Here is a 13,948-nt window from a genome sequence, read left to right as displayed (position 1 = left end):
CACACGCAGACACACACCAACACACACGCACAACAGAGTGGCTGAGCAAACAACAACAGCAGCACATAAACAGGTGTAATCAAACGCGCAAAGTGCTGAAGAGGGTGGAATCAGTGACGTGCATGATAAAAGGGCTCTTTGAGCAGCCGAAACGCCGACAGTGAAGACCACAGAAGAAGAACAGAGAAGAGGAGGCCTTGGCCTGAGGCGTGTTGGTTTGTGTCTCTAACAGCAGTTTGTTTGAACCTCTGCGTGGCCTCTCGTCTTATTGACGGTTTCCCCTTCATCACTCTACCGGGGCCACAGGGGGTTGGGGGTGGGTGGGAGGTGGGTGTGCAGGAGGTTCGACACCTCCCCTCAGAGCTGGACGCTGGCGGTAAAGCGCTGATGGTTAGCTAGCACAGCTCCCTTTGTGCTGAAGTACGAGCTTTAAAATGCTGCGTCTGCCTCCAACACACACATACGCCTGCTCACGTCTCAGCAAAAAAAAGAAAGAAAAACACACACACACACACACTCGGCCCGTCAATATACACCTGTCACCTGGCGCTTGGAAACCAGAGGGTAAAGTGTGGAAGACACACGCGAGAGTAAACTTACACATGTGCAGCGACCGATGGCATCACCTGGGCCCAGAGGTGTCTCACTCAGCTCTTCCATATGCACTGATCCCCCTCACACACACACACACACACACACATCCACGGTCATGTTGCACCCCAGAGGATGCCACCTGCCCCAGCAGCACTGATACGGTCATCATTGGGGTCAGTCATTGTTTTGTCCCTCAGGGGGGCAGGCGAGGTAGTGTTCTTGTTTAGAAACTTGTTTTTGTTTTTTTTTTACTATTATTATCATCTTTGTGAGGACCAGTACTAGATCCTGGGAATCTATCACTAAACGTAGGATGTTTGGAGGACAATGTTAGGAAATGAGAAATGTTAAAAGATGGAAGAGAATCACCGGCAGATATGAAGCATACTGAGACAGAAAAAGTCTATCAAAAGTATTCATGCACTTATTTTCTTTTCCAGATCTTGTCACATTTATTACTGCGTGAAGGGGCATACACTTTTTCCAACTAAAACCCTTGGTGAGGTTTTTGTATTCTGCCTTTTTGAGTCAATATTTTTGAGAAATTACAACTGGAAGTTTTTAGTCTATATTTACCCTTTCTCCAAAATAGCTATAGTTCTGTCAGACTGGATTGAACGTGTTTCTGAAAAACTATGTAATATGTGGTGGCAGCATATTCATTCAGAGGGGTCTGATTGCACTGATGTGGCTTGGTCACTGGGCCCTGGTGGGTCTCTGTCTAGTGTGAAGGGAGCCTCTTGAAGTGAACAAGGACAGTTTAAAGCAAAGCACAATTTGAAGGGACATGTCAGAACAACAACATGTGAGAATCATCTTTCATTTCTTTCTCTCAAGATCAGTTTCCTGAGTTTACAATAACTATAAGATTTGCCCAAAGAGCTCTAGGTTTTCATAGAAAAGCATGATGGGAGAAAGGCTGTAGGCGGTTTTTAAATTCAAGGCCTTCTTTAAGCCCTATTTGTTCCTCTTTAAAACATAACTATTCAGAACACATCCAAATTAAGAACACCTTTAAAAACCTCAGACTACAAACAAAGCAGGACATGTGCTAAAAGGCAGTAATTGGAAATATCTTCATAAATAAATTGCATTAAAAAGCTTATAAAGTTGGTTGGAGTTAACATTAACAGTGAAGTGGGTTTTGCATAAAGATGGTCCTACAAGCGCCACAGAAATGCAAACATTTTTTTCTTTTTCTATGCGTGTGTGAAGAGGTTACGGGGTCACGATGCTGCATCTGGTGTGAGGTGGACATTCTGCTGGTTTGGCACTTTAGCATGCTGCTGCTTTCCTTGTGTGTGCATGTATGTACAGATGGCACATTTGTGGACTGCATATTTTTCGTAAGCCAATGTTTGAATTTCATTCTCACATGCATTTACTTGTGAAGGTATTCTCTCCTCAAAAGAAGTTGTGACTGACTTAAATCAGCCTCGCTTTTACCGGTCAACCTTCCGTTCATGTGTGCGTACAAACCAAACCCTCTGGAAGCTTCCCTCTCCAGTTTTGCTGATTGTTTTTTGTGTCTCCTGATGTGTGTGAGACAATGAAATAATGCTCATGTGTTGTGCCGTAAATCCCGCTCTGTTTGTCTGCGTTCTCCCTCATTAGTGTGAGAGAGTCAACGTTAGCACAAGTGTCCTGCGCTGGACCGTGAGATTAGTAATTAACGCCGAGCCTAACGAAGGGAGGAAAAACAACACCTCGACAAAGTCCGACCATCAAGCAACCAGAGCTGCTGACGGAGACAAACCCGTCTCCTGATGCTCCCAAACTCAGCCTCCAGAGCTCACCCACTCAGGAAGCAGAACAGACAGAGCAGGTTTGCGTGTGTGTGTGCTTGTGCGTGTGTGTGTGTGTGTTTTAATGCATCTTATTTCATCTGTAGAAATCAGAGGAAATGTGAGCAGGAAGAGTTTCTCACTGAATTCCCCATATTTCTAAAAAAAAAAAACAAATTTAAATTAAACCACAATATCATCTTCAAGGCCAAGCGCCCACTTTGGGTCCCTCAATCGCTCATATTCCCCCCCAACAGAACAAATCGACTCACCCAACCCTTCACCGCCTGGCTTACAGAAATCCCAGAAATCCAAGCGGACGGTTAATGATGTCACAGGCTGATCCATTCCTGTGTCCGCCACGCTCCCGCTCAAATCCCCCACAATTCCCATATGTGCTCCATGATAAGTCCCATCATGCCTTTCAGCTGACCCTCCTCGGCCCCTGTTATTCATTCTGGCTGGTCTCCTCCTGAGCCTGGATTTGGGCGGACCGGGATCCGGTTTGGAAGGGTTAATGGGAAGCTAAGAAGTTCGAAATAGAAGAGGAGGAGTAGAAAAAGGTTTGCCTCACCTTGAAAAACAAGAAATGTTCAATAGGAGAGTCAGAGGGAACAGGGGACGGCCGCCACTTTACACACAGCTGGAAATCCTTTTACAGCTCCGGCTGTAACGAGGACGAGGAGGATAGATTTGCTGCGTTTATCTCCTGAAAGGGAGACTGACTTGATATCTAAAAAAAGAACAACTTCAATTCCTGCAGCTATTTTTGCTTAGTTATAATTATATATGCAAGATTTAATTTAACATTTAGCGAACATACAAGCTGATTTTGCTGTTTCTATCAGAAGTAAAAGTGCCTTGAGAACTATTTTAATATTTGAACTTTACGAAATTTTTTCACACCATTAGCCTTTTACTGAATAGACATAACTAGCAACTTTTTCAATCAAAGGGCCATCTTTGCTCTTGGTCCTGCTAAGTAAAATTTGTCTAGAGCCGCACAAAAAGATTTTGAAAATGAACAAAATTACTTTTTTATTTTGAAAGTTAATGAAATTCAACTAAAATGTATTTCTATTATTTTTTTTATTATTATTATTTTGTAGCATGAGGCTTCTGAATGAGTCCTTTTCATAACCATGGAAAACAACAAAAGATATGTAGCCTATTTAAAAAATAATAATTTGAGAAACATATTTTGAAGCTGAACAACTTTACACTGCTGTAGAAGTCTTGTACCATTTCTGCCCTTCTGTTGTAGATGTTCTGTACAGGTAGAGCATTGAAACATACAGAGGAACTGGTAGAACAACTATTTCTAACTGCCTTTATAATTAAAAATATGTCTTATTCGGTTGCATGAGAGCATCAACTGAGGTGCCATAGCCATAGATCCTTGGCTTAGTCAAAGTTCGGAGCAAAATTTATTGTTTCATTGCATTTCTTTTTTTCTGGAAGCTAAACTTATCGTCTAATGAAAACAGAGCCAAAATAAAACTGGATAACTAACATCTTATGATTGTTTTGTTTATTGTGTTCTTATTTTTACACCTTTATAATACTTAATAATATTTTAGAGACTGAAAATAGGAATTTATCTGAATTTTTTTTTTTACGCATGTCTTTTTATGGATCTCTGCTATTAAACATCTAAGTGTATTTAGAATAGACCATTTTAATGTCAGAGCTCTGATGAAGACGACATTCTTTTCCTGTTCAGGTCTGTGATTTGGTCTCTGACTTTTCTAAAAGCATTTTTTCTCAAGCAGGGTCTGCTGAGTTCAAACATGTGTCCTCGTCTCTGGTTGTGTTTTTGGTTTTGTTTGTTGGCCAGGCGATTTACTTTCTGCCTCCACCAGTCGCTCTGTGGGAGGAATCAGAGGGAGAACGTCGTGTGTCCGTGAATAATTGATAATAAGTAGATTTCAATAGGCTGAACACGTCCCTCCTGATGAGCCACCTGTCCATCAGCTGGGACCTTTTTGTCATTGGGCGCTTTAGGTACTGATGGATCAGAGATGGAGGTAGAGCATCAAGAAGTAGTGAAGGAGGTAAAAAAAAAAAAAAAAAAGGATGAAGGAGTATGCAATTTAAGGGGCAGCTCTCCTCACACCTGGAGAAACACATTGGAAATGTTCCGCTGCAGAACTCACGGACGTCAAGCCAACCCGAAACGTGTCTTGAGCAGAACCTGTGAACCTGTGAAAAGGAGCTGAATTTGAGGAGGAAAGTGGCTAAAAAGCCCAGAGGAAGCTGCTGACCGAGGCACTTGTGTGGATCAGCTCTCTCAGGTGGCTGCCGCCTTTCTCCCGCATTTCCTCCAGGCCTCACCGAATGAATGTGTGTGTGATGGGACGCTGGTAATGGCAGCAGCGACCAGCCGTCTCTCAGACCAAATGGACCTCAGCTGTCAGCTGCACTAGACCTAAACTGAGTTTATGAGAGATTAACACAGAGTGACATGCTGTTTCCTTCCGTCTAATCCTAATCTGCTCTGACGGGGCTGCATGTGAGAAAATGTTGGGCTCACATGGTCTCCTTAAAACAACTTTCATTAAATATTCTTCCACAGTTTCAGATAACACAAGAAAGTTTGCCATGAAATTTCAGTGGGTGAGGCAACGTGAGGAAAGTTGAAATGTGCACTCGGTCCTGAAGTGCAAATAAGGATGCTCTGATAGAATTATTAATAACAAATAATATTGATTGGTGAATTAATTGAATGATATTTAATGAGCTGTACAAAGAGGGCAAGAAAAACACCCAAAATAACATAAATACATGAATAAATTGATAGGTTTAGATAAATGGACAATAATTGATGAATAGTACATTATTTAGTAAGTCAAATAAAAAAGTTTTAATTATATATATATATATATATATATATATATATATATATATATATATATATATATAGTGTTAAATTTATCTCAGATCAAAAATATTTTACTACTTCTACTGAAAAAAAAGAAAATGGAGACTAAGCCAACAATATTCTGAAGACACCAAAGACTCAATGAAAATATTTTGAATCTAAATATATAAAATAAAATAAAAATTAATCACTTTTTTTCTGCTAGAATACAGTATATATAGTTTCTACAAAAGAGGAAGACTGAATACCAATATGCAGTGGAACATTTAACAAAATATCTTCATACTGATTTGAAAAATTTTAATTGTCTAACAGACTAAATCGTTTTATAGTACACAAATTTTTTCCCAAACATTTCCCATTTTATTTTCGCTGTATTTTAATAAATAAGGGCAGTGCTGGATTTGTTGTGGGTTTTTGTACACTGGAGGCAGAATTTACATTATTTTAGAACCTGGTAAAGACAATACCAGCTTTATTATATCCTGATATTTCAAAGCTCTTAAATAAGAGGGTGTAGTTTACTTTCCTACACCTGTGTAGGCAGATAAGTGAGTGGATGGATCTTAAACTGAGCGGTTTTAGTTGGTGAAACTTCTCTGATGAATGCATCTGATTGGTCATTTGCATGACTTTTCCATGACAGTTGTAATATTACTGTACATGTGCAGTAACACATGTAGCTCTCTGCTACCGCATGCAAGAACTAAAGTGCTCTCCTCTGTTTTACCCCCCCATACACACACACAGGTGGGGGAGAAGGGATGCAGGGAGTGTCAGTGATATAAATTTTTCACCATGGTGATCCCTGATGTAAGTGGCAGACCCTTGAATCTTCTCTGCTGGGAGATCCTCCACACATGTGAAACACTGCTAACAGCTACCTAGGGAGGAATGGCACAGTCTGGGTGTGTGTGTGTGTGTTTGCCATTTCAAATGCCTTCCTCTGAGTGGCTAAAACTGAATAAATAAACGTACTACTATCCTCCCTTCATTTATTTAAAAAACAAATCTAATATTCCTAAGGACTTTTACCCAAAATTACTCAGAAAAAAAACAAAATAAATGCTCATATTAACCACTCTTTACTCCCCAAACAATTTTGAAGTGTGTGGATCTGAACCAACCTTTGTGTCCTTGACAGACCTTTTGAAAAATTAAACTCCGTCTCTTCACCCCTCCTCCTCTTCCTCACGTTCTCCTTTTTTCTGTGTGGCCTCACTCTACTCAGAATGATGTCAGATGTTAAGCTGCTGGGGTTTCCACCTTGTATTTGTTCTTACAGTTATATAAGGAACAATATGGCAAAACATGTTTTAGTAACATATTCACAAATAACAACAAATTAGCACACTTGCAAAGATGGACTATATCAAGTATCACAAAATCTTGTAAAAAAACCCAAAAAAAAAACCGTTACGTCTGCAAGGAAGCTGAGGTTTGGACAACGCTGTCCTTCAAACAGGACCTGAAGTGCACTCTCAATATTTGATCACTGCTTGTTACCACATACTCTGATCTGCTTTGGTACAAATAATAGTGAGACACTGAGCAGAAAGCAGTCATTTGTATCTAAATAACTTCTTTTGTTCTTTCTCCTCAGCTCTGAAGGCTGAGTCCTGATTCTGGACTTCACACTAACTTCATGTCCTTTTCTTTCCCCTTCGGTCTTTGTCTCTTCTAAGCTCTGAGGAGTTTCTTCTTGATCCCCTGGAAGCTGTTTGTCCTATCCGGCTGACTGACAGCGGCGCTCGCCTGGCCGTCGCTTGGCCTGAATCTCTCAGCTTTGGGTCTCTGCAGCCAGCGCTCATCCAGGACTGATCCTAAAGAGGAGAGCTGCACATCCGACAGGACGGATTTTAGACTCTTTCCTCCTTCCAGGGATGTCCAAAGTGCTTTACGACTGTGTGAATAAACAACCCCCTCTTTCGAAGAGCAACTGTGGGTAAGTGTAGGTGAAATAATGTGTTCACTTGATTATTTATTTATTTTTTTTAATTTGCTGAATAAGTTAATTTTTCTTGATGTGATGAATAAAATGAGATTTGATAAGAGAGTTTGCATGTTTTCCTGGCCCAGAAAATGTTCTCAATCGGCTCCTACATTTCTATATTTGTTTTTATGAACATTTTCTTTCAAAAATCATGTTTAGTAAAACATACATTTTCTTGAGGGCAGGGTATCATCCTGCAATTTATTTTTAATGCCAAGTGATTTCTTTTTTTTTTAGGTTTTATTTCAGAAAACAATCTAAATGCCTTAACAATGTTGTACAATGTAACAAAAATGTATTAAATATATCAGTGTTTGCTTCTTAAAAATAGTTGACATAGTTTCTATTCACAACAATTAACAAACAACATTGATTTTCCAACTTGAAACTTAAAAATAGTTAACCTGGGTTTGACATCAATCAAAGGTCAAAGTTCTGGTAGTAAATGGAGAGCAGCGTTAGTTCAACTCACAAATGTTTATTCTTGTTGGACTCTATTAAAAGCCTGAAAGAAATTCTTAAGTAAAACTGACATCAAGTGACATTAGTTATAATTTAAACACCCTTTAAAGTTTCGAGATTGAACCCCGGCATAAAAGTCACTCAGCAGTAACTTTGTAACCCTCCATTTTCATGCTAAATGTGTGTCTGAGCACCAGGACACAGACAGGACATTGACTGGGTCAGGAAGTGACTGAAGACAGAGAAGTTGTAGCTGAACTTCATTGATAAAACCTCCTTGGGTCCCAGACAAAGGAAGAAAGCAGTCCAGGCTAGTGGAGGAAGGGACGCGCTATAGATCCAGTATTGGGACAGGAGTCCAGTCGTTGCCAGCCATTGATCAAGATCGCAATCAATCAGGAAAGCATTGAACAGCCCGGCTCTAAAAATAGAGCGGAAAATACCTTGGAGCGAGCAGAGAACAGGGTCAACGTGGAGTCACAGATGAAAACTGTTTGTCCCCGCTCTGATCTGTAAAGCCAAGAAGTCAGCCTCAGAGTTGTGTTTCATCAAACATTTATTTGTTTCATGCATGAGCAGCTAGAAGTGCAGCTTAAAACTCATGGAAACATTGCAAGGTTTTGTAAAAAGGAAAGGAAAGTTTAATTTTCTTCAGCTTTGTCTTGTTTTGTTATCATAGTTGTTGTCACATCATACCTGATATCACACTTATTATTATTGAGATGTTATTGTGCCACTACAAATTAATCAAGTAGATAAAGACTTTCTCCTACCAGCTTCAGACAGCATCTCATCAAGATAGTCTGACTAAAATCTAGGTTGTGTGAACATATTCTGCACAAAAACATTTTTATCTTAGATTCAGAGACTGTCTCCTTCCTGCATATTGATAACTAGATAATCACAAAGTATCTGGAAATTTGTGCTAAGGATTAAATAAATATTTCCAATAATTTTCCAGGCATCGTTTTTTTAAATAATAATAATAATAATAATAATAATAATAATAATAATAATAATAATAATAATAATAATAATAAAGAACAACAGAAGCATTAGCACATCTAATCAGTTTAATAAACTTTTTTCTGTGCCCTCACCAGAAGCTGCAGACTTGAAGATTCCCAACAGCCTCACTCTGCATGTTTTTATGGTTTACAGACAGCAGATATTCTTTAAAAAAATAAAAATAAAATAAAATAAATACAAATCTCTCCATGGGGTTGAATCAGACTCATATTTTTTTTCAGGCTTTAGAAGGGTAAGACAAGCCAAATGGAAGTAAAACTCGCAAAACCTCCCTCCAAAGTTGCCTCATGTTAACAATATTTGTTAGTTTATATCCCAAATTTATAGACTGGAATTGCACCCAAGATGCTGAAACACTTTTGACAGGGCTTCCACATACCTGTATTATAACAGGGAATATGCACTGCTACTCTGGAGTGAAATATCACCTTAAGCTTCTTCACTTTGTTTGGGAGCCAGCGAGCTGATGGTGGTGCCAACGTGGAGTAAATCTTCTTGGGTTTGTGTGTTAAAGCCCCAGAGAAGGAAGGAAGAGGATGGAGGACGAATGAGGAGGAGGCTGGCTGAGCGGGGGGCCACTGGAAGACACCTAGGTCCTGCCCATGAGAGATAAGTGTCCTACCTCTTCAACCTCATACACCTCTCCCTGAGAATATGTGCAGTATGTATATGATATGGAGATACACACACATACACTCAGGATCCAGATAATCTGCTGGAAGAGGTTTACGCAGACCTCACAGCCTTCGCTCGGTGCACACACACGCATGCAAACAGGTTTTTACACACACGGACGTATCCAAAGATAGCGCTTAATGTGCCGAGGACGGCGTGCATCCTGCGCCGGCTGTGGAGAATCGGCCTGACTAAGCTCTGAATTTACATGGCTAAGCAAAGTTGTTAACCCTGAGAGGCAGGGCCAGAGTGGTAGCTAATGGGATTTCTCTGTTAATGAAATTTATAAAAGAGAGGGAGAGAAAAGAGAGAGAAAAGGATGGACAGACACAAGCGGTGGAGAGAAACAGAAAACGCCAGTCCACTTTCCTGAAGATTTTGTTTGCTGTATTCTGAGTGGAGCTGATGGAAAGAGTTAAAAGAAAAAAAAAATTCCCATATGGCACAAAACGTTTTGGTATGTCAAAGTGTAGAAAAAGTGGACACAGGACAAATAAGCATGCACAGAGATTAGTTATTACCCCAACAGTCATGCTTTTGAACTCAGAGAAAATCAGAGTACCTGAAAAAAAAAACAAAAAAAAACAAGGAAAGCATGTGTAGAAAAGGTCTCAGAGGCTTATTTAAGCAGTTTCTAGGTGCATGGGATCTTTGCAACATTGGAGGAAGCCACAGTGCCAAAAAAGTCAAATTATGAACATTAAGAACTTGCAAAGATCATTCTCATATTGTGAGAGAACAATTTTAACCACGATGCAGCTTTCTTCTGTTCTTTGACTCACAAATGAGGGTGATGTCCCACGTACCACGCACATTTTACCAGGTCTGTAACTGTAACAGTTGATTTTCAGACAAATATAGTAACAAAGTAGTCCATCTTTTTTATTTGACAACCATGGCCTCAGACTTGATGACTAAAAAAAGTTGAATGGAACTTGAAATAAAAAAAATAACCAGTGAAAAATTGGCTTTACATGCCAAGTCCTTTCAAAGGAGCAATGTTTTAAAACAATAAAACAATCAAAATCCCATCACTGAGGCTTTAAAATGCTAAGTTATATATATTTAACAATATGTTCTTATTTGTATATTATGTAATTGGACATATCCATAGATAGCGCTTGTGTTCCAGTTTTAAATAACTCGTTCCCACCATTACAACATCATGATAAATTATGTCAGGATCTGAGGGTCAAAATAAAAATGTATTCTTTCTATTTGCGTACGTTTTTTGTGGTTGGTCCTGTGCCTTGCAGCAAAAATGTCCAGGTTCATCCTGGGTACTCTGGCTGCTACACAAAGCTCAAAACATGAGAGTTAGGATAATTGGTCTGTCTAAACAGTGATTCTTGAGAATAGGGACATGGGTTTTAATTTTCCCATAATTTTTTTTTTATTTCTCAACCTTATGTATGCAAATATGACAAATAATGTTTAGGAAATGTAAAGATGCTAAGGTACAGGCTCCCAGTTGCAACATTTTTTTTTTAAATTACATTTTTAATCGACCTGACCCAGAACTTTGTCATCACCATCTGACAAAAATAAATAAAAAATGATTTTTTTAATGACCCTATTAGTGATATTTTTACTCATTTTACAGACAAATGCTTCTCAAGAAACAAAATAAATATTATTTAAAACCAAAAACAACAAAAAAGCCATCTGACAGAGTTGACAGTGCATGACGGAGTTGACACAGAACTGAAGGTGGTGACAAACTAGTGAATAAAATGAAAAACTTGGTACATGTGAATTAATGCAATTTATGTAAAATACATTAAAATAAATTAATTGCACATTTAAGTGAGATTTGACAACAATTTCACTGAAAGAGTCAGAAAAACTCTGATGGAGTTGACATCTGACGGAGTTGAAAAAACGCCAAACTACCTCAATTTATATGATGTTATTCTGAAGGAGGCCATATTGTAGCTCATCAGGTCCATGAAATCTTTACATTATACCAAAATTAAGCTTTTATTTCACAAAATTTCATCAAAGTTTTGTAAATTGTCAGTTATGGAGTTGACACATCATGGTTGTGACAAACAACTTAGGAATAAAACAGAAGAAAAAACTAAAGAATAACTTAAGCTAACCAGAGCTAACTAGCCCTCTTAGCAAAGGAAGAGAAATGAAGACGTCATGGGGTCCTCAGAAGTTCTGGTGCCCCCAATAATGCCTGATTTTTTTTACATTCTTTTCATTTCTGATGGTGTTGACAAAAACTAGGGACAAATTTCAATGGAGTTGGAAAATATATAAAAATGATTTTTAATTCAATTTATTGATACCTATATAATTATTTATATGACTACTTATACTTAATTGTCATAATATATAATTTTAGTATTTCTTTAATTATTTTAAACTATTATAATGTATTGAGTTCTGCTCCTGGACAAGAGCTTTTACAGGCATCATCCACCGACTACAATGTTTAAAATAAAAAAAGTATTCAGTAAATACCTGGAAAATATACATTGCTGTGCTCACATGACCCAGGTTAGTTGAGGCAGATATTTGAAAAAATTATATTTGTGTATATTTTATTCAAATTTTGTGCTTTATCCAGGACCTGTTTTGTCCCTATTCTCAAGAATCACTGTAAAACTGCCTATGGGAGTGAGCTCTTACATGGTTGTTTGTTTTTTGCCTCTCCTTCTTGCCCTTTGATGGACAGTACCCAACCTTACATCCAATGAAGGCAAGAAAAACACATCGTCCTCTCATCCATCCAGACTCTGCGAGGATAAGCAGGGATGGACAATAGATGGGTGCTGGTTTCTGTTCAAGCAAAACCACAGTTTGATAAACATGCAGCTTATTCAAACATCCCAACAGATAAAGCTGACATGTTGGATGATGTCAGTTTGTGTTTCCTTCCTGCCCTCTGGTTGTGTGTGTTGGATCTTGGCCTCTCAGCAGCCTTGATTGCCCCGGGGTGAGTGGGCAGAAGATTGTGATGAGCGGGGAAGAAGAAGAAGAAGAAGAAAGAGAAGAGGGCAAGTGTTGAAGTGAGTGAGAGTGTGCTGATAAGGGAGGAAATTACCCCGGAGTCTGCACATTCTGCCCCGCAAACACACACCTATGTTTTCCTGAGTTTGGTTTGCTGTTTTAGTTTGATGCTGAGGCAGATTTCTTCACACCCAGCTCCCGCCCCACACACACACACACACATGGATCTAACACACACACACATGGATCTAGCACACCCCTCTTCCACCGCCTCACCTCTTCACCTCTCTCGCCCTCCGAACCCGGCACAGTCAGCATCGGTATGGCGACGCCAATCGATGCTCCGCGCCCCGCTGAGCGTGTCCGCAAAAGGCCGAGCGGAGGGCCCCTCCGCAGGGGATTGTGGGAAATCTGATTTATGATGCCCACTGTGTTGCTGACCACCAACTTTTACTCCCTCTATTTCTCTTCCCCTTTGTCTCTCCATCTCTCTCCCTCTGCATTTTTTTCCCTCTCTGTGACTCACCTTTTCAAATGTCTCTTTCTGCAGAACATTGTCGCTTTATGGAAATGAGAGCAACTGTCAAGGAAGCCTCTAAGGAGGCGAACCGGAGGGGAAAAGTTACAGTGTGCTCCGTGACGGGGCGCTGCACAAACAGGAACAGAATGGCTTTGTTAAGGAGGATAGAAAGAGATAAAGCATCTGAGAAAGAAAAACAAAATCTGCTTTGCCAACTTAGCGACTTTGTAAGTATATTTAGTTTTCAAACTCACAAACTGAACATACTTGCACTGGTTAAGTAATAAATACTCCTTTAATTCATTAATAAATAAAAGAGACTGTTGACTTTTTGACTAAATGTTCTGGCATTTTTGGAGTAATTTGGAGAATCTAACATGGAAATGCATCCTCTTTACTCTTCTGTACAGGTGCAAAAGACTCACAGGCGGACATGTCCTCACACATCAGTCCCTCCCAGTTGTAGACAGAGTAAATGCAGGCTGATCCTCTAGCTTTACTAAGGTTACTTTTGGGCCACTTCTGCTGGGTTGGAATTATGATTTTATGAAAGCATAGAAGAAAGTTATTTTGTAGTTTTGCAGCATATATTATACTCGCATTTTGTCTCTTCTACAAGTCATTCTTCTCTCCTTCAAAGTTCTCTGCAATTACGTGCACATAACTGATTATTGTGAAAAAAACAGTTTAGGTAGTTTTGTGCCTTTTAGAAAAGCTGATTTCCTTACTGAGGTGTTCTGAAAATATTTTGTGATTTACAAAAAATATATATATAAATGGGAATGTATTTCTGTAGTGTCAAAAGTAAGAAAGAAAAAGTAAAAATGTATTTTTAATCTGTTAGTTCCCCTGTTCTTCTGTTTTATAAGTTTTATTTTAAATGGCTGTTGCATAATTTGCTGACACATTTTATGTTCACGTTTGTTACATTAATTTCATAATTTGCTTAATTTAAAAAAGAACAGTTTAATACATAAAACATTAGTTGTGAAATGTGTGTAAAATTGCACATGCTTTTTAAATTAAACTATATATATATATATATATAT

General features: G+C 38.9%; 1 long non-coding RNA gene across 1 annotated transcript; it reads left to right on the top strand.

The window, feature by feature from the left end:
- The first annotated feature begins 8,716 nt into the window (after positions 1-8,716).
- LOC148159969 (uncharacterized) lies at positions 8,717-13,737 on the top strand. The gene is made up of 2 exons (XR_015762690.1): positions 8,717-13,126; positions 13,310-13,737. It is a non-coding gene; the product is annotated as an uncharacterized LOC148159969 (long non-coding RNA).
- The last annotated feature ends 211 nt before the right edge of the window (positions 13,738-13,948 follow it).

Source organism: Poecilia mexicana, unplaced genomic scaffold (genome assembly GCF_051168715.1).
Source record: "Poecilia mexicana isolate PSO_F unplaced genomic scaffold, ASM5116871v1 scaffold_4, whole genome shotgun sequence".
NCBI lineage: Eukaryota > Metazoa > Chordata > Actinopteri > Cyprinodontiformes > Poeciliidae > Poecilia > Poecilia mexicana.
Note: the sequence above shows the minus strand (reverse complement) of the source record. Positions and strands in the feature narration are given on the sequence as shown.